At 39.8% G+C, this 24,540-nt stretch overlaps 1 long non-coding RNA gene across 2 annotated transcripts in view; it reads right to left on the bottom strand.

Annotated features, from left to right (window-relative positions):
• LOC143099472 (uncharacterized) overlaps positions 1-11,120 on the bottom strand; it is a 28,658-nt gene extending 17,538 nt beyond the window's left edge. Inside the window, exons 1-3 of one of the 2 annotated variants that reach the window (XR_012981617.1) lie at positions 9,570-11,120; positions 5,034-9,496; positions 2,014-2,123 (exon numbers count right to left, since the gene is read on the bottom strand). This is a non-coding gene — a long non-coding RNA (uncharacterized LOC143099472). Of the gene's footprint in view, positions 1-2,013; positions 2,124-5,033 lie in introns of both variants that reach the window. The other variant, XR_012981616.1, reaches the window with a different exon arrangement.
• Between the last annotated feature and the right edge of the window lie 13,420 nt (positions 11,121-24,540).

The following is a 24,540-nucleotide window of genomic DNA, read 5'->3' as shown; positions in this document are numbered from 1 at the left end:
AGACAGTAAAAGAAATGGACAAACAGACTCCGTCGTTCTCAATGGGAGGGCACTGAGTCATTTTTCAGTTGGTCCCCCCAGTACTGCGCAGACTCGCACTTAACTTAGTGACATTAGCCATCGAACTGAATCTTGTAACTCATATGATAGATACACAGAAATTCTTCTCACACTTCCTTTGCCTTCAAAGTCAAAGTTAAACATTTATTTATGTATTCTTATTAAGATCATCCTCACAAGTGATATCAAGTCATGTTAATGTTGAAACTACCACACATGATCATCTTCAAAAACAGTCATGGTAAAACAAAACAAAAAAGTTATAGCCTTGAAGCTAATCTTCTTTCCACTTTTCTGACCTACGGTCAATCCATCGAAAACCTCTGAAATTATTATCGTTAGACTACCTAACGGTAAAACTACTGTTTTTCATTAGGTTTACTTGCCTCTATGCTTTACCTTAACATAGGCTACAATGCTATTGTAGGCTACATAAGCTTTGTTCACGAGTTTCCGTGCTGGCTGGACTACGCTTCTTATCCAAACAATACAGTTATCTCCCTTCAGTGCGTTAGCTTCCCCTTAACCGGACATGCTAAACATTCTTCTTACGGGAACCTAACGTTACGTACGAGGTAGTCGAGTCTTGTTTTGCCTTTTATTGTTTATGTAGATAACACAGAAGCTAAAATATCGGCACATGATATATGTTATATGAAGTTATGAGAGTTCAAAAAAATCCTAAATGAATGGGCGTTCTATGGGGTTAGCAGAGAGTTGATAACCACCGCTACATCGATGCTTCTACTTCCGGGAATTCGCCTGCCCCCTTGGGTGAGCCGCCATTAAACGGAGAGCCATTGTCTCATCCAAAGTTTTACATATCAGCGTGCATGTTCTTAAGTGAGCCTTACCTCGGACGCTACATAACCAAGCAAATAATGTTCAGTTCAACCAAACGTCAATTAGTCGACAGATTGTTATAATTAGTCAGTCAACAGATTAATTTGTGCCAGGTGAGCATTTAGCAGCACACTAACCTTAGATCGCTATGAACAGTGGAGTCCTGGCTGTAACTAATGTTAAGCAGCTACGTTAGCATGTTAGAGCTATTCCCTCAGTGGGTAGTGCTAGCAAATTCCAACCGCCTTTACGAATTTCAAAAAGGACTTTAAGACGTTGTCGACTCCAATATTATATTAATGTCAGTTTACAGTTTAAGTATTACAAATTAACATAAACCTGACCATTTCAAGGTTATAACCAACCGAAGTTATGTTAGCTTGCTGGATGTTTTACCAAACATTTTCTGAGCTAGCTAGCGACCTTGCTACTAGCTAGCGACCAAGCTAACGTCACCAATATTTCATAGTAGGTAAAACACGTTGGTATGAAAACATATACCTGTGATGTGACATTACTTAATTGTGTATTTGTCGTAGTTTTCATGCTAGCTTACAGAAGTAGAGGGAACAAATTACTTTACCTTTTACAATCCCACGCTGTACTTCAATGGCGTCCATCTTCTTTTCAAAAATCTCAACTGAAGGACCGGAAGTGTAAATGACTCCACCCCAGAGTACGTACATTCACACCCACTTAAAACACTAGGTTGTGAGTTTTAATTACACGGTGGGTGTACATGTTTGTTCAAACAACTCCCGAAGTTACACTAATTAACACTAATGAACACTGAACAATATGTCTCTGAAAAATTAACACTTAATAACACTGTCAACTGTTTACTGTGTATTTTGTAGGCTAATTGATGTGATGTTTTAGGGAATATAAGGTCATAGAAATTTGTCAAAAAATCATGGAAAAGTCATGGGAATTATCTGGTGTACACCGTTTACATTTTAGTTTGAGACAAAAATATCAGCATCTCAAGCCTTTCATTTAAATTTCAGGAAAACTGATAAGCAGAAGACACTATACTTCCTTACTTATTTACTATTCATGTCACGTTTCTGTCACATTCACAGTTCTGTTTTTGCTCCAGGGAAGACCAACCTGAATGTTTAGACGTCCTCGGTGAGGTCCTAGTCCGTAGCGTTTCATAGTAGAGGCATGAAGCTGAACATCATCAATTTTTAGGGTCTCCAGGCCCATTGGTGGGCATTCTACAGAACAAAAAAAAAGAATATTATTCGATATTAAGGAATATCTGAGGTGGCTGCACTCAACTTAGTCTATTTAGGCCACATACTGCACTCTTGATACTAGAATGCCACCTACTTTGCAAAGGAAATTACTATAGCCTAACCTTAAATCAAGTGAATGTATGCTTATTTTTCTATTATTTGCTTATAACAAGACATTTTTGCACTTGATTTTGATGGGGGAGTTGTTTGACCTTATTATGGTATTGACCTTTTTATGTGAAAATCTTCATACACTGCAAAAAATAAAATCTAACCAAGTGTTATTAATCTTATATCAAGATAAAAAAAACTAGTTGGACAAATCATGGATGACATTGCCCCAGTAAAAATGAAAAAAGTTAACAACAAGCAAACTGCACCATGGAGACACAATCCAGTGATTAAACAAGCCAAAAGAGAATGCAGGAAAACAGAGAGAAAATGGCGCAAGACCAAACTACAAATTGACTACCAAATTCATAAAGACATGCTACGCCAGTATAACTATGCAATTTGCAAGGCAAGGCAGAACTTTTTCTCTGACATTATAAACAGGAATATAAATAATGCTTGTGTGCTTTTCTCCACTGTTGAGAGGTTAACAAATCCCCCAACTGACATAACACCAGAACTTTTCTCAGTTGACAAATGTGAGGAGTTTGCATCCTTTTTCAGTAGCAAAATTAAAAAAAAAAAAAGACTGAACATAACAACACACTTGCAAATAACTCTTGTTTTAGAAATGCCAGCTACTGAAAGAAGACCCATACACCAAATGTTAGAATTCAGCCCTATCAACTGTGAAACACTAATTAAAACGGTTTAAAATCTCAGTTCTGCTACCTGCCAACTGGATACCTTACCCAGTAGCTTTTTTAAATCGGTCATGCATCTTATTACTGCAGATGTGCTTCAGATTATAAATACATCTTTACAAAGTGGCATTTTCCCTAAATCCCTTAAAAATGCAGTTGTAAAGCCCCTACTCAAAAAGAATAACTTGGATCCTTCGATATTAGGCAACTACAGACCAATATCTAATCTACCTTTTGTTGGAAAGATCATTGAAAAAACTGTTTTTAACCAATTAACTACTTTATCGTCACAAAACTATTTTGATGACTTTCAATCTGGCTTTCGTGGAAATCACAGCACCGAAACAGCCCTGGTCAAGGTGATAAATGACATTCGTCTAAATACAGATGCTGGCAAAGCATCTGTTCTAGTACTACTGGACCTGAGTGCAGCATTTGATACAGTTGACCACCGTATACTACTCCACAGACTGGAGCACTGGGTTGGATTTTCAGGTGTCGTCATAAAGTGGTTACAATCTTACCGACAGGAGCTACTTTGTTGCCATAGAGAATTACACCTCAACACCAGTATCCCCTGACCTGTGGTGTTCCTCAGGGATCGATCCTAGGCCCTTTACTGTTTAATACTGTTTAATCTACAAGCTGTTGGAAATTGGAAAAGGGAGGCTTAAGGTATGACAAGCAGGGGTGCCAATAATTGTGAGTGACATGTTTTTTTTTTAAATATTTATTTCTTTATGAGATGTATCTTTTTCTCAAAATAAATTCGCTTCCCTTCAAGGTTGGATTTTTCCTCATTTTTTCCATTGTGAGATTACAATACTGCCCTACAAAGGCAAAAGGCAGTAACTGCATTTTTGGTCGAAAATGAGTTATAGACTGGTGCAGAGGTGACCTAAGCAGTACCACCTGTGCTGATGTGGAAGCCTTCATTTGCGAGGTTTTCAAAGCTGGCTCATGCACGTCATCAAACAGTGCCAGGGCCTCTTTCTATTTGCTCAGGCTGTTCTTTTGGAGAGACTGCCCCCAAGCCATGATGCATTATCATTCCATATCAAGAGGGCACACTACACTAAGCAGCTGTATGGCTCCAAGCAAATCAACAAAGACCTGCACTGCCTCCACCGGAAACTATGGGTTGGCGAATTGAGAAAGATGCTCTTTTGCCAGTTCTCACTTCCCTTCCTTCTGTGCCTCAGGCTGTTATCAATCTTGTTACATGCCGTTGTACCGCACACAAAAGCAGTAAAAACAGAAGGGAAAAAACACAATAAAAATGAACTAGCAACTAGAAACACTCAAAGAATTTAGGTGGCGTTTAAAAATAATAATAATAAGATTTAATTGTATAGCACCATTCATACACAGAATGCAGCTCAAAGGGCTTTACATTTGGAACATTTAACACAATAATAGAGAAGAAAATAATAACACAATAATAGAGAAGAAAATAATAACAACAATAATACATTTTGTGGCTTACGCAGCAAGTTGTTGCGGTAGTATAGGCTTTGCTAACAAATGCTTAGGCTAACAAATGCTTAGGCCCCGTTGATGTGGACTCTAAGCAGTTAGCCTAAGTATGTTCTTAGTATTTGTTGTGATTATATTAATTTATATACAGACGTTTAAGGAACACAACGACCGGACGACTGGCAGCCTTAACCCCCGACAAGCACGTCATATGGCAACAGTGGCAAGGAAAAACTCCCATATTCCCGGAAGAAACCTTGAGCCTGATTGCCTGTGTTCTGGCTCTGTTTGTATGTTTGTATTTAAACCCACACACTGTTGGCAAAATATAAATGGCCCACCCACAACTGCTCAAGAAACAGGCACACCCACAATGAGTATTCCCTCTAGATGCCATCATTCATTAACCCTACATCCCTCTTACCACAGAGGTTCAGCAGTAATATTGTTTTCCAAATGAATATTCTAAGGTTTCAGATGATCTGAGGGTCAAATGATCAGAGGGTTACTGAGAAAGTGAGTATTAGTGGAGATAATTTTACTGATAGAAGTTTTGGGTTAAAAGGACAATTTAAGCAAAGTAGAGGAACATGTTTACCTGATGTCTCTGATCCCCCAGTGGCTTGTGTATTCCTCTCAGCGCTAGTTTTATGTGCTTTTCTGAAAGCAGACTTTCCACTTCGGTTGTTGCCCTGCAGCTGGTGTCTCTCAAGGGCATGCTGGTCTGATTCAGGTATGTGGTGATAATGCTCACGATTTAGCTGGACCCTCCGATAGTAATCCTCACCCTGAACTGCATGGAAGCTGTGGCCATGGAAAAGAGACAACAGGACTGCCAGTATAGACAGAGTAAGAGAACGGTTACACCATCTTTTCGGGAACAAAGCAAACATCATGAGATGGCTACAACATTTAGTTGGCTGCCAAAAGTGGTTTTCTATAAAACTATTCCCTTTTGTTCTCCCTTTGCTCTGTTACTCTTCTCTCCTTTCGTCTATCCCTTTGTCCTCTTTTTAGTAAGTCTACATACTTTCAGACGTTCCAAGTCCCTGTCAAAGCCACACAGCCAGAAGGTCTAAGCAAATTCTTTCTTGGGAAAAACAGTGGGAGGGAAAAATAAAAAAGGAGGGAGAGAGCAGAAAACACAAATAGACAGAAAGAGAGATAATGGTAGTCAAAATGTTTTCTTTTGGATAAGTTGGCAAGTGTAAAGCTACAGTAGTCTTGAGGAGCAGGGGTTGTTTCTTTCCACCATTTCAACACATTGAAAGGGGGATACATACAGGGGAAAACAGCATTTCTACACAAATGCAATGTTAAAATAACATTTAAATTCCACACCTATATTGTACAACTAAATCAAAGGACTGGAAATAAACTTTAATGAACCATGTTTTCATCTCACTGCTGAGAGAAGGGTTTTCTGCAAAGAGAGACACAGAAGGGGGATTTTGCATAGTATAGTTTAACATTCTAAAATGGATACTTTCGGTACTTGATTAGGATTCATGTTCGATGAATCATGTTCGAAGCCATTGAAAAGTCCAACGCAACCCTTAATGCTGACTGCATGTCATTATTTATTTATACACCATGAATTGATACAAAAGTTAGAGTTGCTGTGTCTTTGTGTTGCTTGGCAACCATTCTGATTTTTAGAACAAAGGGGTGGTGTTAGGCATGATGCAAAACAATGTCTAAAATCACCTTTCCTGTTCTACAATTGAAACCTACAGTAAGGTCTTGCAGGGCTTACTGCTTAATTGTTTCAGGGTGTACATCTTGTTTGGATTGAAAATATACAGTACAACATCCCAAAGCATACATTAAAGATCAATTAAGCAGCTTAACAGATGTGCATCACTGGGCCCCATTTTTTTTATTATTATTTACACTTTAGTGAACGGCATATGTGTTGGCATGCTCCAAGTGAAAAAGAAATGTGCTCTCTGTCAAAAGAGCAGTAAGATTACATTAACTACAATAATTCCAAACAGTCAGCAAGGAAAGCACATTATGCTTATTTTTTTGAAGATTTAACATTCAAATCGATACTTTCTGTGACTGGTTATACCTCAGGTGGCTTTAAACATTCTCTACACCTAATTAACCTATTCATTATCATGTATCTCCAATTCTAGGGAGTTTTTCCTTGCCCCTGTTACTCATGGGCTCTCTCTGAATGTTTAACGTTCTATAAAGCACAATGAGACGTGTATAAGTGAAATTAAATTGAAAATTAAATTGAAATAGAACATTTAGGCCAGTTAGTGAAACACCTTTTTGTTTATCATGTGTGACAGAGTGTGTGGGGAGAGTGATTCCTAGTATACAAAAACATGAGTGTGATTCCAAATTCATTCAGTCAGTCATTATCAATCACTTTTACTTCTCTTCATTGCTGTGGCCGTTTATGATCCAATCAGCAACATATCAGAAATATAAAAAAATAACATGTAACAGTTATTAAAGAAGAGTCAGTCATTCCCCTTTGTTGCTGTGGCCGTTTATGATCCAATCAGCAACATATCAGAAATACTATTATACTACTATGGATATATATATATAAAGGCTTTGCTGACAAATGCCTAGGCTAATGTGACAGTAGCCTACCTTGTATATAAACAGTTACCAGGTTCTAATACCCTGTTACCCAGGAACCTACCCGTTAAATTAACCTGATAATTTCCTGTTTACCACTAGGGTCACACAAGTTGGTAGTCTGAATAATAGGCAGAGACGTGATATTACAATACAAAACTATAATAATTTATTTATTCAAAACAGGATCAATGTACATGCACTTCAATAACAGAGCAACACCATCTAATGCCAGTCAGGATCAATGTTGACACTAGATTGGGCTTGCCGTAGAGGGCAGATGTCAAAGCCTCTGAGGCGAAATCTGTGATTCAAACCACACTGCAAATCAAAATGAAAAGGTGACTTATCTAAACTAATTAACACAGCACACACAATAAGGGATAAACACCACCAGAGGAGAATAAACCCTCCAACATGCGCCCAATGCAGCCCCCAGCAGGAGAGACAAGCAACATACACAGGGAAAGCCCACTTGACAGTACATGCAGTATAAAAACAACAACAAATGAGTACAAATAAGACAAAACAAAATACAGAAAAAAGCACCGAGCATCAATAGAGCAGCAAGCAAACCAAACTCCCACACATGCACACTCATGCAACAAACACGCACGTCCGCACTAAACAGGCCCAAGCAGATAGCCACCACCAGGTTAGCTAGCAATTATGCATCAGAGACGCAGCGATGGAAGGCCACAGAGAGAAGCGGAAGGCGCTCCACACAGCAAACCCCAAACAGGAACAAAACAGCAAGGCCGTCACCACATCAGGATACCATACAGATCCTATAAGGAGTACAGAGTCATTACTCTAAAGCAGTGTTTTTCAACCACTGTGCCGCGGCACACTAGTGAGAGATCATCAGGTGTGCCGCAGAAAATTACCCAAATGTCACTCACTCAGGGGCGTAGATTTGCGTGGAGACCGAAGGACGTGTCCACACCAATGTCAGATTACGACTGAAATGTCCCCACCAATATTCAGGTTGAAGTGGGGGGGAAAGCGCTCACATGCGCTACAAAGAGTTAAATACTTTCTCACTTTGCTGCGGATCATCTCGTACAGATCGTGTAATGTGCAGTAGCCTATAAAGGTAAATCGCGCTGATTTTAAGTTACCTATAATAACTAGTGAGCCGCAGGAGACGCTGCGCTTCAGCTTCACTTCACTGCAAGGCATATGAAGTGCGTCCAAATTCATCCATTCTTCTCTGTTGAACTCCTCGAGTAGGCTACTCATCACACATGTGTCACATGAAAGAGCCTTTTCTCAGCTTTTAAACGGTGCTATAGCCACCATTTGCTGTGATAAACAGTTCGCGAGAAAAATTTACTTCAAGAGATTTAATAATTATTCTCTGTGCCCATCTCCACATCCATTCGTCTCGGTGGAATATCTTAGGCCTACACACTCTTCACGCAACACATGACAACCCATATATCAGAATAAACAGCAGACCTTACCGAACACAACGGTGTAAAGCATTCCCGTGTATAGTTAGCTGTTCCAGAGTAATCCGGTTTTGAAATAAATTGTAGAAAAATTCAACATGGTCTTTCGGCTTTAAGCATTTCTTAAAACTGAGCTGTGCTTACATCGCCTAGATATCTGTAAATAGGCCTATTAGAAAATATACAGGCAGCTTATGGTTAAGAGTTGTCAATGTAGCCTTAATGATTCTTTTCACAAAATGCTAAGCATGCATGTATTTAAGTTTCTTAAAACTGAGCTGTGCTTAAATGGGTCAATGCATGATTTCATAACAGACCAAATAGAAAATAAATGTTAATATAGCCTACATATGTATACATATAAAATCAGATTATGTGCTACACAGTATAGATCAAGTTGGACAGTAGCACATTTTAATCATTTTATATCTATAGTGGCTGGTGAAAGAGTTGAGTGGCTTTTCCTTTTTTTTTTCCGGGGGAATTAGTGGGTAGTGTCCTCACCAAAGCTCAGACCAAACCTACGCCCTTGCACTCACTGGTCCAGAAAAGCAACTGTTGCATCAAAGAATTTAGAACCACATGCTCTCATTGATTGTATGATTGCACTATTTGTGGTATGCAGGCATTGTACAACGGGGGCCCCATATCCAGAATTCACAGAATCACATATCCAGTTCAAAACAACAATTAAATTAGATATAGTCACCTACAAATGACAGAGGGCGCTTGTTTTATTGAGCAGGTCTTGCATAGAAGCCAGCCATCTGTGTATTATTTGAAATTTTAGGCTATGGTATGTTTATTTTTTCTTCACACAGGATGTTAGTGTGCCGTGGGACATTTTAAGTGTCAAAAGTGTGCCGTGGCACAAAAAAGGTTGAAAAACACTGCTCTAACGTTATGTTTAATGTAGGTAAATCGAGGTAAATAAAGCTAAAACCTACCATGCAACAGCTAACGTCAGATGTAGGGAGCCCGGACAGCGCAACACTCCGTGATGTTGCTGTAATTAACAGATAACGTAAGAGTGGCCTAGCTATGCGATAATGTTTGCACACAGGAAGGAGTACACCTACCTAAGCTGGAATTGATGAGCACACCGGGGGAAAGAGCAGCCGTGAGAATATCCAGCCAGTAGTTTAGCAGCGACTGCTGTTACTGGAATGTAAACAAAAGTTCTGAACTTTCCGGCACATCAGTGCACAAACGAATGTTCCTCAGACAAAGACTCCAGCCTACCTGGAGCAAATGGTGGAACAAACGTCGGGGATAGGCGATAGGTCGGTCAGAGTCGTCCCTGGACAAAGCAGACGTCTGCCCTAGATAGCCCCACTCCCTTTTTATGGAGCACAGCTGCCAATTACCCACTTACGAAGTAGGCGGGGCAGGAGCGAGACACAACAAAACCGATCACTATGCCCCAGGTAAGGACTCGTCCGGCTACACTAACAAATGTTTAGGCCCCGTTGATGCGGACTCCAAGCAGCCAGCCTTAGCTTGTTCTTAGCATATGTCGCAATTATTTGACTTTATACACAGACATTCAAGACTGGCAGCCTTAACCCCCCACAAGCGAGCCATATGGCAACTGTGGCAAGGAAAAACTCCCATATTCCAGGAAGAAACCTTGAGCAGAACCTGACTTAATAGGGGGAGCCCATCTGCTTCTGGCTGGCTGCGCCCTCCAATGGCAGCAGATGTAGAATAATCTGAAAAAGTAGTCTACAGGATAAGATGAGTTAACTAAAGGCTTTCCTATACAGGTATGTTTTCAAATCTTTTTTAAAAATATTTACTGAACTCGCCTGCTTGATGTACAGAGGCAGGGTGTTCCATTGTTTTGGGGCATAATGGATAAAAGCAGCTTCTCCACTTTGCTTGTGGAGCACTTTGGGTACAATTAAAAGATTACAATTGGATGATCTAAGTTTCCTTTGTGGTTGATATTAAAAGCTCAGAGATATATGAAGGTGCTATGCCATTTAGAGCTTTGTAGTAACATAACCTTAAAATCAATTCTATAGGAAACAGGGAGCCAGTGCAGTTCAGCCAACACAGGGGTGATGTGTTCTCTCTTCTTGGTCTTAGTTAAAAGTCTAGCCGCAGAGTTCTGTATGAGTGCCAATTTCTTTAGATGTTTTTTGGGAAGACCAGTGAAAAGTGCATTGCAGTAGTCTAACCTGCTAGTGATAAAAGCATGAATCATATCTGTCAACATTGGGCATTGAAAATAAGGGAGATTTCCCGGGTTTCTCACGCAGAATACGGGAAAATGTCAACATTCGTCCCCCAACGTTGGAAGGGTTGCAGTATTAGACGAAGCTGAAGTTGGCCGCACATTCAGAATGCGGTGTAGTCAAGTTTCCGTTCCACCTTAAATATTGCAATTTTCTACCGACAGGGGGCAGTGCTGACTGCAAATACGCGATGACACTGGCATTTGCCTAGTAGCAGACGAACATAGGCTACTCCTCACAGACGAATAAAAGCCTTTTTTTCTGGTGACTCCATTGTCGACCAATCTTTAAGTAAATGATACATGCTTTCTGTCAAATAAATCGGTTCATATTGCACTTGTTTTGGGGGGGCTTTTCTGTTTCTTCTTTACATGAGCTATATTTCATATTTTACAATTTATGCACTAGATTTGATACCCATTGCTCACACATGATTTGCCGTGAGATATTACACCACATCCCGATACAACAGTCTCTGAGCTTTCATTTGACACCATGTATGGCCAATTTCGTCGTGAAAATTCACCCTTTTATTACAATTGAAATTCCATGAGCTGTTTTTCATATTCCACAATGTATGCACTAGACTTGATACCTATTGCCCACACAACATTTGCCGTGAAATATTACACCACATCCCGATACTACCGTCTCACAGCGTTCATATGACACCCAGCATGCCAAACTTCGTCGTGGAAAATTGCCATTTTTGTTACATTTAAATTACATGAACTATATTTCATATTCCACAGTATATGCACTAGATTTGATACCTATGGTCCATACATCATTTGCCGTGAAATATTACACCACATCCCGAGACTACAGTCTCTGAGCTTTCATATGACACCTTGCATGCCAAATTCCATCGTGGAAAATGGGCCTATTTCATAGATTTAATTTACATGAGCTATATTTCATATTCCACAATTTATGCACTAGATTTGATACCTATTGCTCACACATCATTTGTCGTGAGATATTACACCACATCCCGATACTACAGTCTCTGAGCTTTCATTTGACACCATGCATGGCCAATTTTGTCGTGGAAATTTACCCTTTTATTACAATTGAAATTACATGAGCTGTTTTTCATATTCCACAATGTATGCACTGGACTTGATACCTATTGCCCACACAACATTTGCCGTAAAATATTACACCACATCCCGATACTACCGTCTCACAGCGTTCATATGACACCCTGCATGCCAAACTTCGTCGTGGAAAATGGCCATTTTTCTTACATTTTAATTACATGAACTATATTTCATATTCCACAGTATATGCACTAGATTTGATACCTATGGCCCATACATCATTTGCCGTGAAATATTACACCACATCCCGAAACTACAGTCTCTGAGCTTTCATATGACACCTTGCATGCCAAATTCCATCGTGGAAAATGGCCATTTTCCTTACATTTAAGTTACATGAGCTATATTTCATATTTTACAATTTATGCACTAGATTTGATACCCATTGCCCACACATCATTTGCCGTGAAAAATTACACCACATCCCGATACTACAGTCTCTGAGCTTTCATTTGACACCATGCATGGCCAATTTCGTAGTGGAAAATGGGCCTATTTCATAGATTTAATTTACATGAGCTATATTTCATATTCCACAATTTATGCACTAGATTTGATACCTATTGCTCACACATCACTTGCCGTGAGATATTACACCACATCCCGATACTACAGTCTCTGAGCTTTCATTTGACACCATGCATGGCCAATTTTGTCGTGGAAATTTACCCTTTTATTACAATTGAAATTACATGAGCTGTTTTTCATATTCCACAATGTATGCACTGGACTTGATACCTATTGCCCACACAACATTTGCCGTAAAATATTACACCACATCCCGATACTACCGTCTCACAGCGTTCATATGACACCCTGCATGCCAAACTTCGTCGTGGAAAATGGCCATTTTTCTTACATTTTAATTACATGAACTATATTTCATATTCCAAAGTATATGCACTAGATTTGATACCTATGGCCCATACATCATTTGCCGTGAAATATTACACCACATCCCGAAACTACAGTCTCTGAGCTTTCATATGACACCTTGCATGCCAAATTCCATCGTGGAAAATGGCCATTTTCCTTACATTTAATTTACATGAGCTATATTTCATATTCCACAGTTTATGCACTAGATTTGATACCTATTGCCCACACATCATTTGCCGTGAAATATTACACCACATCCCGATACTACAGTCTCTGAGCTTTCATATGACACCCTGCATGCCAACTTTCGTTGTGGAAAATGGCCATATTTTATAGATTTACCAGTTAGTGAAACACCTTTTTGTTTATCATGTGTGACAGAGTGTGTGGGGAGAGTGATTCCTAGTATACAAAAACATGAGTGTGATTCCAAATTCATTCAGTCAGTCATTATCAATCACTTTTACTTCTCTTCATTGCTGTGGCCGTTTATGATCCAATCAGCAACATATCAGAAATATAAAAAAATAACATGTAACAGTTATTAAAGAAGAGTCAGTCATTCCCCTTTGTTGCTGTGGCCGTTTATGATCCAATCAGCAACATATCAGAAATACTATTATACTACTATGGATATATATATATAAAGGCTTTGCTGACAAATGCCTAGGCTAATGTGACAGTAGCCTACCTTGTATATAAACAGTTACCAGGTTCTAATACCCTGTTACCCAGGAACCTACCCGTTAAATTAACCTGATAATTTCCTGTTTACCACTAGGGTCACACAAGTTGGTAGTCTGAATAATAGGCAGAGACGTGATATTACAATACAAAACTATAATAATTTATTTATTCAAAACAGGATCAATGTACATGCACTTCAATAACAGAGCAACACCATCTAATGCCAGTCAGGATCAATGTTGACACTAGATTGGGCTTGCCGTAGAGGGCAGATGTCAAAGCCTCTGAGGCGAAATCTGTGATTCAAACCACACTGCAAATCAAAATGAAAAGGTGACTTATCTAAACTAATTAACACAGCACACACAATAAGGGATAAACACCACCAGAGGAGAATAAACCCTCCAACATGCGCCCAATGCAGCCCCCAGCAGGAGAGACAAGCAACATACACAGGGAAAGCCCACTTGACAGTACATGCAGTATAAAAACAACAACAAATGAGTACAAATAAGACAAAACAAAATACAGAAAAAAGCACCGAGCATCAATAGAGCAGCAAGCAAACCAAACTCCCACACATGCACACTCATGCAACAAACACGCACGTCCGCACTAAACAGGCCCAAGCAGATAGCCACCACCAGGTTAGCTAGCAATTATGCATCAGAGACGCAGCGATGGAAGGCCACAGAGAGAAGCGGAAGGCGCTCCACACAGCAAACCCCAAACAGGAACAAAACAGCAAGGCCGTCACCACATCAGGATACCATACAGATCCTATAAGGAGTACAGAGTCATTACTCTAAAGCAGTGTTTTTCAACCACTGTGCCGCGGCACACTAGTGAGAGATCATCAGGTGTGCCGCAGAAAATTACCCAAATGTCACTCACTCAGGGGCGTAGATTTGCGTGGAGACCGAAGGACGTGTCCACACCAATGTCAGATTACGACTGAAATGTCCCCACCAATATTCAGGTTGAAGTGGGGGGGAAAGCGCTCACATGCGCTACAAAGAGTTAAATACTTTCTCACTTTGCTGCGGATCATCTCGTACAGATCGTGTAATGTGCAGTAGCCTATAAAGGTAAATCGCGCTGATTTTAAGTTACCTATAATAACTAGTGAGCCGCAGGAGACGCTGCGCTTCAGCTTCACTTCACTGCAAGGCATATGAAGTGCGTCCAAATTCATCCATTCTTCTCTGTTGAACTCCTCGAGTAGGCTACTCATCACACATGTGTCACATGAAAGAGCCTTTTCTCAGCTTTTAAACGGTGCTATAGCCACCATTTGCTGTGATAAACAGTTCGCGAGAAAAATTTACTTCAAGAGATTTAATAATTATTCTCTGTGCCCATCTCCACATCCATTCGTCTCGGTGGAATATCTTAGGCCTACACACTCTTCACGCAACACATGACAACCCATATATCAGAATAAACAGCAGACCTTACCGAACACAACGGTGTAAAGCATTCCCGTGTATAGTTAGCTGTTCCAGAGTAATCCGGTTTTGAAATAAATTGTAGAAAAATTCAACATGGTCTTTCGGCTTTAAGCATTTCTTAAAACTGAGCTGTGCTTACATCGCCTAGATATCTGTAAATAGGCCTATTAGAAAATATACAGGCAGCTTATGGTTAAGAGTTGTCAATGTAGCCTTAATGATTCTTTTCACAAAATGCTAAGCATGCATGTATTTAAGTTTCTTAAAACTGAGCTGTGCTTAAATGGGTCAATGCATGATTTCATAACAGACCAAATAGAAAATAAATGTTAATATAGCCTACATATGTATACATATAAAATCAGATTATGTGCTACACAGTATAGATCAAGTTGGACAGTAGCACATTTTAATCATTTTATATCTATAGTGGCTGGTGAAAGAGTTGAGTGGCTTTTCCTTTTTTTTTTCCGGGGGAATTAGTGGGTAGTGTCCTCACCAAAGCTCAGACCAAACCTACGCCCTTGCACTCACTGGTCCAGAAAAGCAACTGTTGCATCAAAGAATTTAGAACCACATGCTCTCATTGATTGTATGATTGCACTATTTGTGGTATGCAGGCATTGTACAACGGGGGCCCCATATCCAGAATTCACAGAATCACATATCCAGTTCAAAACAACAATTAAATTAGATATAGTCACCTACAAATGACAGAGGGCGCTTGTTTTATTGAGCAGGTCTTGCATAGAAGCCAGCCATCTGTGTATTATTTGAAATTTTAGGCTATGGTATGTTTATTTTTTCTTCACACAGGATGTTAGTGTGCCGTGGGACATTTTAAGTGTCAAAAGTGTGCCGTGGCACAAAAAAGGTTGAAAAACACTGCTCTAACGTTATGTTTAATGTAGGTAAATCGAGGTAAATAAAGCTAAAACCTACCATGCAACAGCTAACGTCAGATGTAGGGAGCCCGGACAGCGCAACACTCCGTGATGTTGCTGTAATTAACAGATAACGTAAGAGTGGCCTAGCTATGCGATAATGTTTGCACACAGGAAGGAGTACACCTACCTAAGCTGGAATTGATGAGCACACCGGGGGAAAGAGCAGCCGTGAGAATATCCAGCCAGTAGTTTAGCAGCGACTGCTGTTACTGGAATGTAAACAAAAGTTCTGAACTTTCCGGCACATCAGTGCACAAACGAATGTTCCTCAGACAAAGACTCCAGCCTACCTGGAGCAAATGGTGGAACAAACGTCGGGGATAGGCGATAGGTCGGTCAGAGTCGTCCCTGGACAAAGCAGACGTCTGCCCTAGATAGCCCCACTCCCTTTTTATGGAGCACAGCTGCCAATTACCCACTTACGAAGTAGGCGGGGCAGGAGCGAGACACAACAAAACCGATCACTATGCCCCAGGTAAGGACTCGTCCGGCTACACTAACAAATGTTTAGGCCCCGTTGATGCGGACTCCAAGCAGCCAGCCTTAGCTTGTTCTTAGCATATGTCGCAATTATTTGACTTTATACACAGACATTCAAGACTGGCAGCCTTAACCCCCCACAAGCGAGCCATATGGCAACTGTGGCAAGGAAAAACTCCCATATTCCAGGAAGAAACCTTGAGCAGAACCTGACTTAATAGGGGGAGCCCATCTGCTTCTGGCTGGCTGCGCCCTCCAATGGCAGCAGATGTAGAATAATCTGAAAAAGTAGTCTACAGGATAAGATGAGTTAACTAAAGGCTTTCCTATACAGGTATGTTTTCAAATCTTTTTTAAAAATATTTACTGAACTCGCCTGCTTGATGTACAGAGGCAGGGTGTTCCATTGTTTTGGGGCATAATGGATAAAAGCAGCTTCTCCACTTTGCTTGTGGAGCACTTTGGGTACAATTAAAAGATTACAATTGGATGATCTAAGTTTCCTTTGTGGTTGATATTAAAAGCTCAGAGATATATGAAGGTGCTATGCCATTTAGAGCTTTGTAGTAACATAACCTTAAAATCAATTCTATAGGAAACAGGGAGCCAGTGCAGTTCAGCCAACACAGGGGTGATGTGTTCTCTCTTCTTGGTCTTAGTTAAAAGTCTAGCCGCAGAGTTCTGTATGAGTGCCAATTTCTTTAGATGTTTTTTGGGAAGACCAGTGAAAAGTGCATTGCAGTAGTCTAACCTGCTAGTGATAAAAGCATGAATCATATCTGTCAACATTGGGCATTGAAAATAAGGGAGATTTCCCGGGTTTCTCACGCAGAATACGGGAAAATGTCAACATTCGTCCCCCAACGTTGGAAGGGTTGCAGTATTAGACGAAGCTGAAGTTGGCCGCACATTCAGAATGCGGTGTAGTCAAGTTTCCGTTCCACCTTAAATATTGCAATTTTCTACCGACAGGGGGCAGTGCTGACTGCAAATACGCGATGACACTGGCATTTGCCTAGTAGCAGACGAACATAGGCTACTCCTCACAGACGAATAAAAGCCTTTTTTTCTGGTGACTCCATTGTCGACCAATCTTTAAGTAAATGATACATGCTTTCTGTCAAATAAATCGGTTCATATTGCACTTGTTTTGGGGGGGCTTTTCTGTTTCTTCTTTACATGAGCTATATTTCATATTTTACAATTTATGCACTAGATTTGATACCCATTGCTCACACATGATTTGCCGTGAGATATTACACCACATCCCGATACAACAGTCTCTGAGCTTTCATTTGACACCATGTATGGCCAATTTCGTCGTGAAAATTCACCCTTTTATTACAATTGAAATTCCATGAGCTGTTTTTCATATTCCACAATGTATGCACTAGACTTGATACCTATTGCCCACACAACATTTGCCGTGAAATATTACACCACATCCCGATACTACCGTCTCACAGCGTTCATATGACACCCAGCATGCCAAACTTCGTCGTGGAAAATTGCCATTTTTGTTACATTTAAATTACATGAACTATATTTCATATTCCACAGTATATGCACTAGATTTGATACCTATGGTCCATACATCATTTGCCGTGAAATATTACACCACATCCCGAGACTACAGTCTCTGAGCTTTCATATGACACCTTGCATGCCAAATTCCATCGTGGAAAATGGGCCTATTTCATAGATTTAATTTACATGAGCTATATTTCATATTCCACAATTTATGCACTAGATTTGATACCTATTGCTCACACATCATTTGTCGTGAGATATTACACCACATCCCGATACTACAGTCTCTGAGCTTTCATTTGACACCATGCATGGCCAATTTTGTCGTGGAAATTTACCCTTTTATTACAATTGAAATTACATGAGCTGTTTTTCATATTCCACAATGTATGCACTGGACTTGATACCTATTGCCCACACAACATTTGCCGTAAAATATTACACCACATCCCGATACTACCGTCTCACAGCGTTCATATGACACCCTGCATGCCAAACTTCGTCGTGGAAAATGGCCATTTTTCTTACATTTTAATTACATGAACTATATTTCATATTCCACAGTATATGCACTAGATTTGATACCTATGGCCCATACATCATTTGCCGTGAAATATTACACCACATCCCGAAACTACAGTCTCTGAGCTTTCATATGACACCTTGCATGCCAAATTCCATCGTGGAAAATGGCCATTTTCCTTACATTTAAGTTACATGAGCTATATTTCATATTTTACAATTTATGCACTAGATTTGATACCCATTGCCCACACATCATTTGCCGTGAAAAATTACACCACATCCCGATACTACAGTCTCTGAGCTTTCATTTGACACCATGCATGGCCAATTTCGTAGTGGAAAATGGGCCTATTTCATAGATTTAATTTACATGAGCTATATTTCATATTCCACAATTTATGCACTAGATTTGATACCTATTGCTCACACATCACTTGCCGTGAGATATTACACCACATCCCGATACTACAGTCTCTGAGCTTTCATTTGACACCATGCATGGCCAATTTTGTCGTGGAAATTTACCCTTTTATTACAATTGAAATTACATGAGCTGTTTTTCATATTCCACAATGTATGCACTGGACTTGATACCTATTGCCCACACAACATTTGCCGTAAAATATTACACCACATCCCGATACTACCGTCTCACAGCGTTCATATGACACCCTGCATGCCAAACTTCGTCGTGGAAAATGGCCATTTTTCTTACATTTTAATTACATGAACTATATTTCATATTCCAAAGTATATGCACTAGATTTGATACCTATGGCCCATACATCATTTGCCGTGAAATATTACACCACATCCCGAAACTACAGTCTCTGAGCTTTCATATGACACCTTGCATGCCAAATTCCATCGTGGAAAATGGCCATTTTCCTTACATTTAATTTACATGAGCTATATTTCATATTCCACAGTTTATGCACTAGATTTGATACCTATTGCCCACACATCATTTGCCGTGAAATATTACACCACATCCCGATACTACAGTCTCTGAGCTTTCATATGACACCCTGCATGCCAACTTTCGTTGTGGAAAATGGCCATATTTTATAGATTTACTTATTTCATATTTTACCATTTGTGCACTTGATTTGATGCCTATTGCCCAAACATCATTTGCCGTAAAATATTACACCACATCCCGAAACTACAGTCTCTGAGCTTTCATATGACACCCTGCATGCCAACTTTCGTCGTGGAAAATGGCCATATTTTATAGATTTACTTATTTCATATTTTACCATTTGTGCACTTGATTTGATGCCTATTGCCCAAACATCATTTGCCGTAAAATATTACGCCACATCCCGAAACTACAGTCTCTGAGCTTTCATATGACACCTTGCATGCCAAATTCCATCGTGGCCTTACATTTAAGTTACATGAGCTATATTTCAGAAAAAAAGAATAACTGCACAATGGATGTAATTACACGCTCCTCGTGATCGATCATTGTCAGATTTCAACAGTTATGACTGACAGTAGAAGTGTGAAATAAGAGAGCAATTCTCATTTATGCTATACATGAGCACACATAGAATTTGTGAGATTTTTTAAGTAGTGCAAAGTCTGTTGTATCTGGATGTGCTGTATGTCACGCCAAATAGGGATCAAATCTGCATAAATCGTAAAACATGAAATATAGCTCATAGAATTTCAATTGTAATGAAATGGGGATTTTCCATGACAAAATTGGCCATGCATGGTGGCAAATGAAAGCTGAGAGACTGTAGTATCGGGATATGGTGTAATCACTGTAAAATCTAACACTTGTGTAAACTTGCATTAACCTTGTTTCCTTTACTTTCAGCAACAAATGTGTGCATCTTAATGATTTGAGTAAAGTAACAGTTACTTCCATGTTGAAAAAAGCATGTTACTTCATAATAAGACTGAGGTCAACTTGTCTGAGACAAGTAACCTCAACAGTGACAAATTTCTACCATTAGGAGGCGAACTTGCGCGTATTTCTGCAGGGAAGAAGAAGAAGAAGAAGAAGTGGGAGCATGCCATAGATATATACACTAGATGTCGCCTTGACTACTGCTGTTCATTGGAACGAATGCGTCATTCGAGACGCCATCTTGCTTCAGTGATCCACTCCTCTATAATGCATTAGCGTCAATCTGGGCAAAGATCTAGCGAAAATAAAATCACCATAAATCGTCAAAATCTCAAGCAATTATCTAATTTTTTGGGTTGTTACAACTGACAGGCATGTATTTATGGTTGAGTCTACAGAAAACTAAGCTTAAGACGATAATAAAGATACATTTTACCCGTCTAGCCCCATAGACTCCCATTCATTCTGCACTAGCTAGCGGCGGCCCCTAGAGGAACAATGAGTAAACTGCAACCAGGTTCGATACAATGAAAGTAAACAGGCTCTTCGTAGACAGGCTCTGGTTGAGGCCACATACCCCTCGTCTCGTTTACTCATGTAAGTTGTAATCTCACCAGAAGTTGCTGTAGATCGATCTGTAGAACATTTACCTCTGCTACTACATAGGCTACGCCAGTCGTTACTTTTATAATCATGGGTCAGTGCCATGGGCAAACGAGATGTAGCTGAATTCATAAATGACAAAGCCATGAGAAAGGTGATTTTCTTACGTTTCAACAACAAAGAAGCCGATCTGCCATCATTGTGAGAAGTTCCCAAATTTGTCGCTAATCGCTAAAAAGGTTTTCTATCGCTGGGGATGGCCAAACGTCGCTAAATAGGTAACGCTGACAATACAGGAGAACTAGTTTAGCGATTCAGATCCCTGTACAAAGATGGCGGCGGTGTTGACGCATGCTGAGAAGCAGAAGGCGACATCTAGTGTATATATCTATGGGAGCATGCAAGGAAGACGTTAACGTTACTGTGCTGGAGTGATTTGAATTTTCGCCCTCTCAGTTTGCTCTTCCGAAGAGTCGTTGTTGAAAGCATTCAGAAGATAAAAAATAAACATCAGACCTTTTCCTTTCGGAAGACTTTGTGGTAAGCTGTAAGGATATACATGTTGGTGAACTGTTTTTATTTTGCCCAGGCATGTTTTTGGTTCGAAGGAGCTAACATTAGATCGATGGCCCCCCTTCCCCCCACCACACCACAGATGTTTTGCATTAACAGTTGGATAAATGAATGTGTAACTTTAACTACTAGTAAATTACTGTCCAATTCAAAGTTGGCAGCTAATTTAGAATTTTAAAGCAGGAGGTAGTGAATACAGAATCAAAGTTAAGGTTAGCAGGTTAGAAGATGGTAGTGTAAGCATGCAGTGGAAATGTAAGCATTGCATTTTTTCGGCAGACAAAAGAGGTCAGTTATTTAAGCATTATCGTCTAAGACATGGCGGGTTTATTCGGCAACAACCAATACCTTGTCTTCATATGGATTGTTTATGCACTTTTCAGTCATATGGGGAGCCCTGCACTGAAGCAGATTTTTTCACACATGTGCGTAGTCATTTGAAATTAACATTCCATGCCCATATGAAGGCTGTGATTTTCATACTAGTGTGTATTCAACATTTAAAGGAGAAGTTCGGTATGATATTGATCTAAAGTGTGTTGAAACATGATACCTTGAACTTTTGTCTCATAGCTCATCTCGGCTTGTCCCCTGCACTCCGAAATCTGGCGCTATTAGCCGATGCTACCCACAGGTTTCCGATGGGGGTGCCTCGGGCATCGGCCTAGCCATGCAAATAAATCACTGGTTTACACCATTTACGGTAAGTGGTAAGTTTCCATGGATGTAATACAATGCTGAAAATTGCTTGTATGTTTCTAAATCTTTTGTATCATTTCATGCTGATGACATCCTCAAGAGATCAACACAAAGCTTGGATTACTTGCAGCAGCATTACCGTTAATTTATTTTATATTTCAGCAAGGTACAGTTTGGACGCTAATAACTAATTAGTCATATATTTAACTGTTGTCTTTGTGTTTCTATTTGTTTTACAGGTCCTGATGGTGAGGATGTGTGGGCACAAGTCTCCTTTGGGCTGTTGACGGTCATTGATGATGACACACTGGTTGATCCAACTCTTATCCACCTGGAGCCAGTGTCTACAGCCATCATCATTGAGGGGAGGCTGGTAATGGATGGTCTCAAAAGTTTGCCTGAGGCACTCTGCATCTTGTTTGGGTTATCATATGCCTTACACCTTGATTACCCCAAGTCAATGAAAAATACATTGAATTTCATTCAAACGGTGATGCTTGGTTTGGGTCAGAACAAGCTACCACCAAAATGGCAAAGTCTTAAAAATCTTCTGCTGAGATGTTTTCTATTTTTTGAGCTTATATGGTTCTAAACTGAAAGGAGAATTCTGGTGTGATATTGACCTAAAGTGTGTCTCAAAGTGTGTCTCATAGCTCATTTCGGCTTGTCCCCTGCACTCCAAAATCTGGCGCTAGCTAACCGATGCTACCAACAGCTTTTTCAATGGGGGTGCCTCAGCACCGGTCTAGCCAAGCAAATAAATCACTGTTTTACACCATTTACGATGCTCAAAGTATCTCCACACTTAATTGGTAAACTTAATTCTGTGGAAATGCATGGATTCCAGTTGCTGCTACTGGAAGCAACTGGAATACATGCATTTCCACGGAATTATTTTTGGAATCTGATCCCTTATCATACCTGTTCATTCGTACTCGTCGCTCGACTTATCGTGACTAAATTCAAGATGGCTGCGAACAGTAAACTTCCTTAAGGTACTGTCTGTATAAATCGTCTTGTAAATAAACTACCAGTGCTTTTTCCAAGTTCTCAATGTCTCGTTTTAAATGTCAGGGCCCTCGGAAGTCTACCAATGAAGTGTGGAGATATTTTGAGCCTCGTAAATGCTGTGAAACAGTGATTTATTTGCATGGCTAGGCCGATGCCGAGGCAACCCCATTGAAAAAGCTGTTGGTAGCATCAGCTAACTAGTGCCAGATTTCGGAGTGCAGGGGACAAGCCGAGATGAGCTATGAGACATACGTTCATATTCTGCATCATGTTTCAACACACTTTAGGTCAATATCATACCGGAATTCCCCTTTAAGTCTGTGGTGGTAAGTCATTTAGAATTTGGCCCTATAAATTGATTAAGTTTTAAGAGATGTTTAAAGGGATATTCCACCATTTTAGGAATTACACTCATTTTTTCCATTTCCCCTTGGGTTAAACGATTGATTTTTACCTTTCTCCAGTTCATCCAGCCGTTCTCCGAGTCTGGAGATACTAGTTTTAGCTCCATCCTAGCATAGATCGATCATTGAATCTGACTAGACCATTACCTTATCACGTTTAAAAGTGACTAAGATTTCCAGGAATTTTCCTATTTAAAACTTGTCTCCTTTCAAGTTAGAAAGTGTAATAAGACCAACGGAAAATTAAACGTGCCGATTTTCTAGGCTGATTTGACATGGAACTATACTCTCATTCCAGCGTAATAATCAAGGAACACCATGGGCACAGCAGCACAATGATATCATGCAGCACCTGAAAATAGTCACTGTAGGCTAACTTCCAGCAACAAAGTTGAGCTGCAGCAGACGAATCGGTTAGTGACTGGATTATTACGCCTGAATGAGAGTATAGTTCCATGTCAAATCAGCCTAGAAAATCTCTACATTTGATTTTCCATTGGTCTTATTACACTTTCTTACTTGAAAGGAGACAAGTTTTAAATAGGAAAATTACCGGGAATCTTAGTCACTTTTAAACGTGATGCTAGCAGGCGAGATGCTAATGGGCTAATTCGATTCAATGATCTATGCTAGGCTGGAGCTAAAAGTGGTATCGCCAGTCTCAGAGAACGACTGGATGAACTGGAGAAAGGTAAAAATCAATTGTTTAACTCAAGGAGAGGTGGAAAATGAGTGTAATTCTCCAAATGGTGGAATATCCCTTTAAGAAGACAGTATTTTTCATGTATTGTGTTAATTTACGTTAGACTACTGTGTTGATTTTTATATGGTACAGGCTACTGAGATACTTAAAGATTTTTATAAAATGTTCAAGGAGAAAAAAGGAAGATGTAGGTTGTTGCTACAGCTAAATTGTGCCATTTAAGACATTTTAAGATGTTTTTTTTTTATTAAAACAACACAATTTTGTTGTTTTTACAAGAATAATAAATAATTCAAAGCCGTATTTGTACCTGATGCAGTTGTAAATGTCATTATTTTAGAATAGAGCCTATTT

Source organism: Alosa pseudoharengus, unplaced genomic scaffold (genome assembly GCF_046254945.1).
Source record: "Alosa pseudoharengus isolate Yale_2024_CS ecotype anadromous, Long Island Sound unplaced genomic scaffold, YU_APseudo_1.1 YU_APseudo_1.1_scf_29, whole genome shotgun sequence".
In the NCBI taxonomy this organism is placed as follows: domain Eukaryota; kingdom Metazoa; phylum Chordata; class Actinopteri; order Clupeiformes; family Clupeidae; genus Alosa; species Alosa pseudoharengus.
The sequence above is the reverse complement of the archived record's forward strand: the minus strand, read 5'-3'. Positions and strand labels throughout refer to the sequence as shown.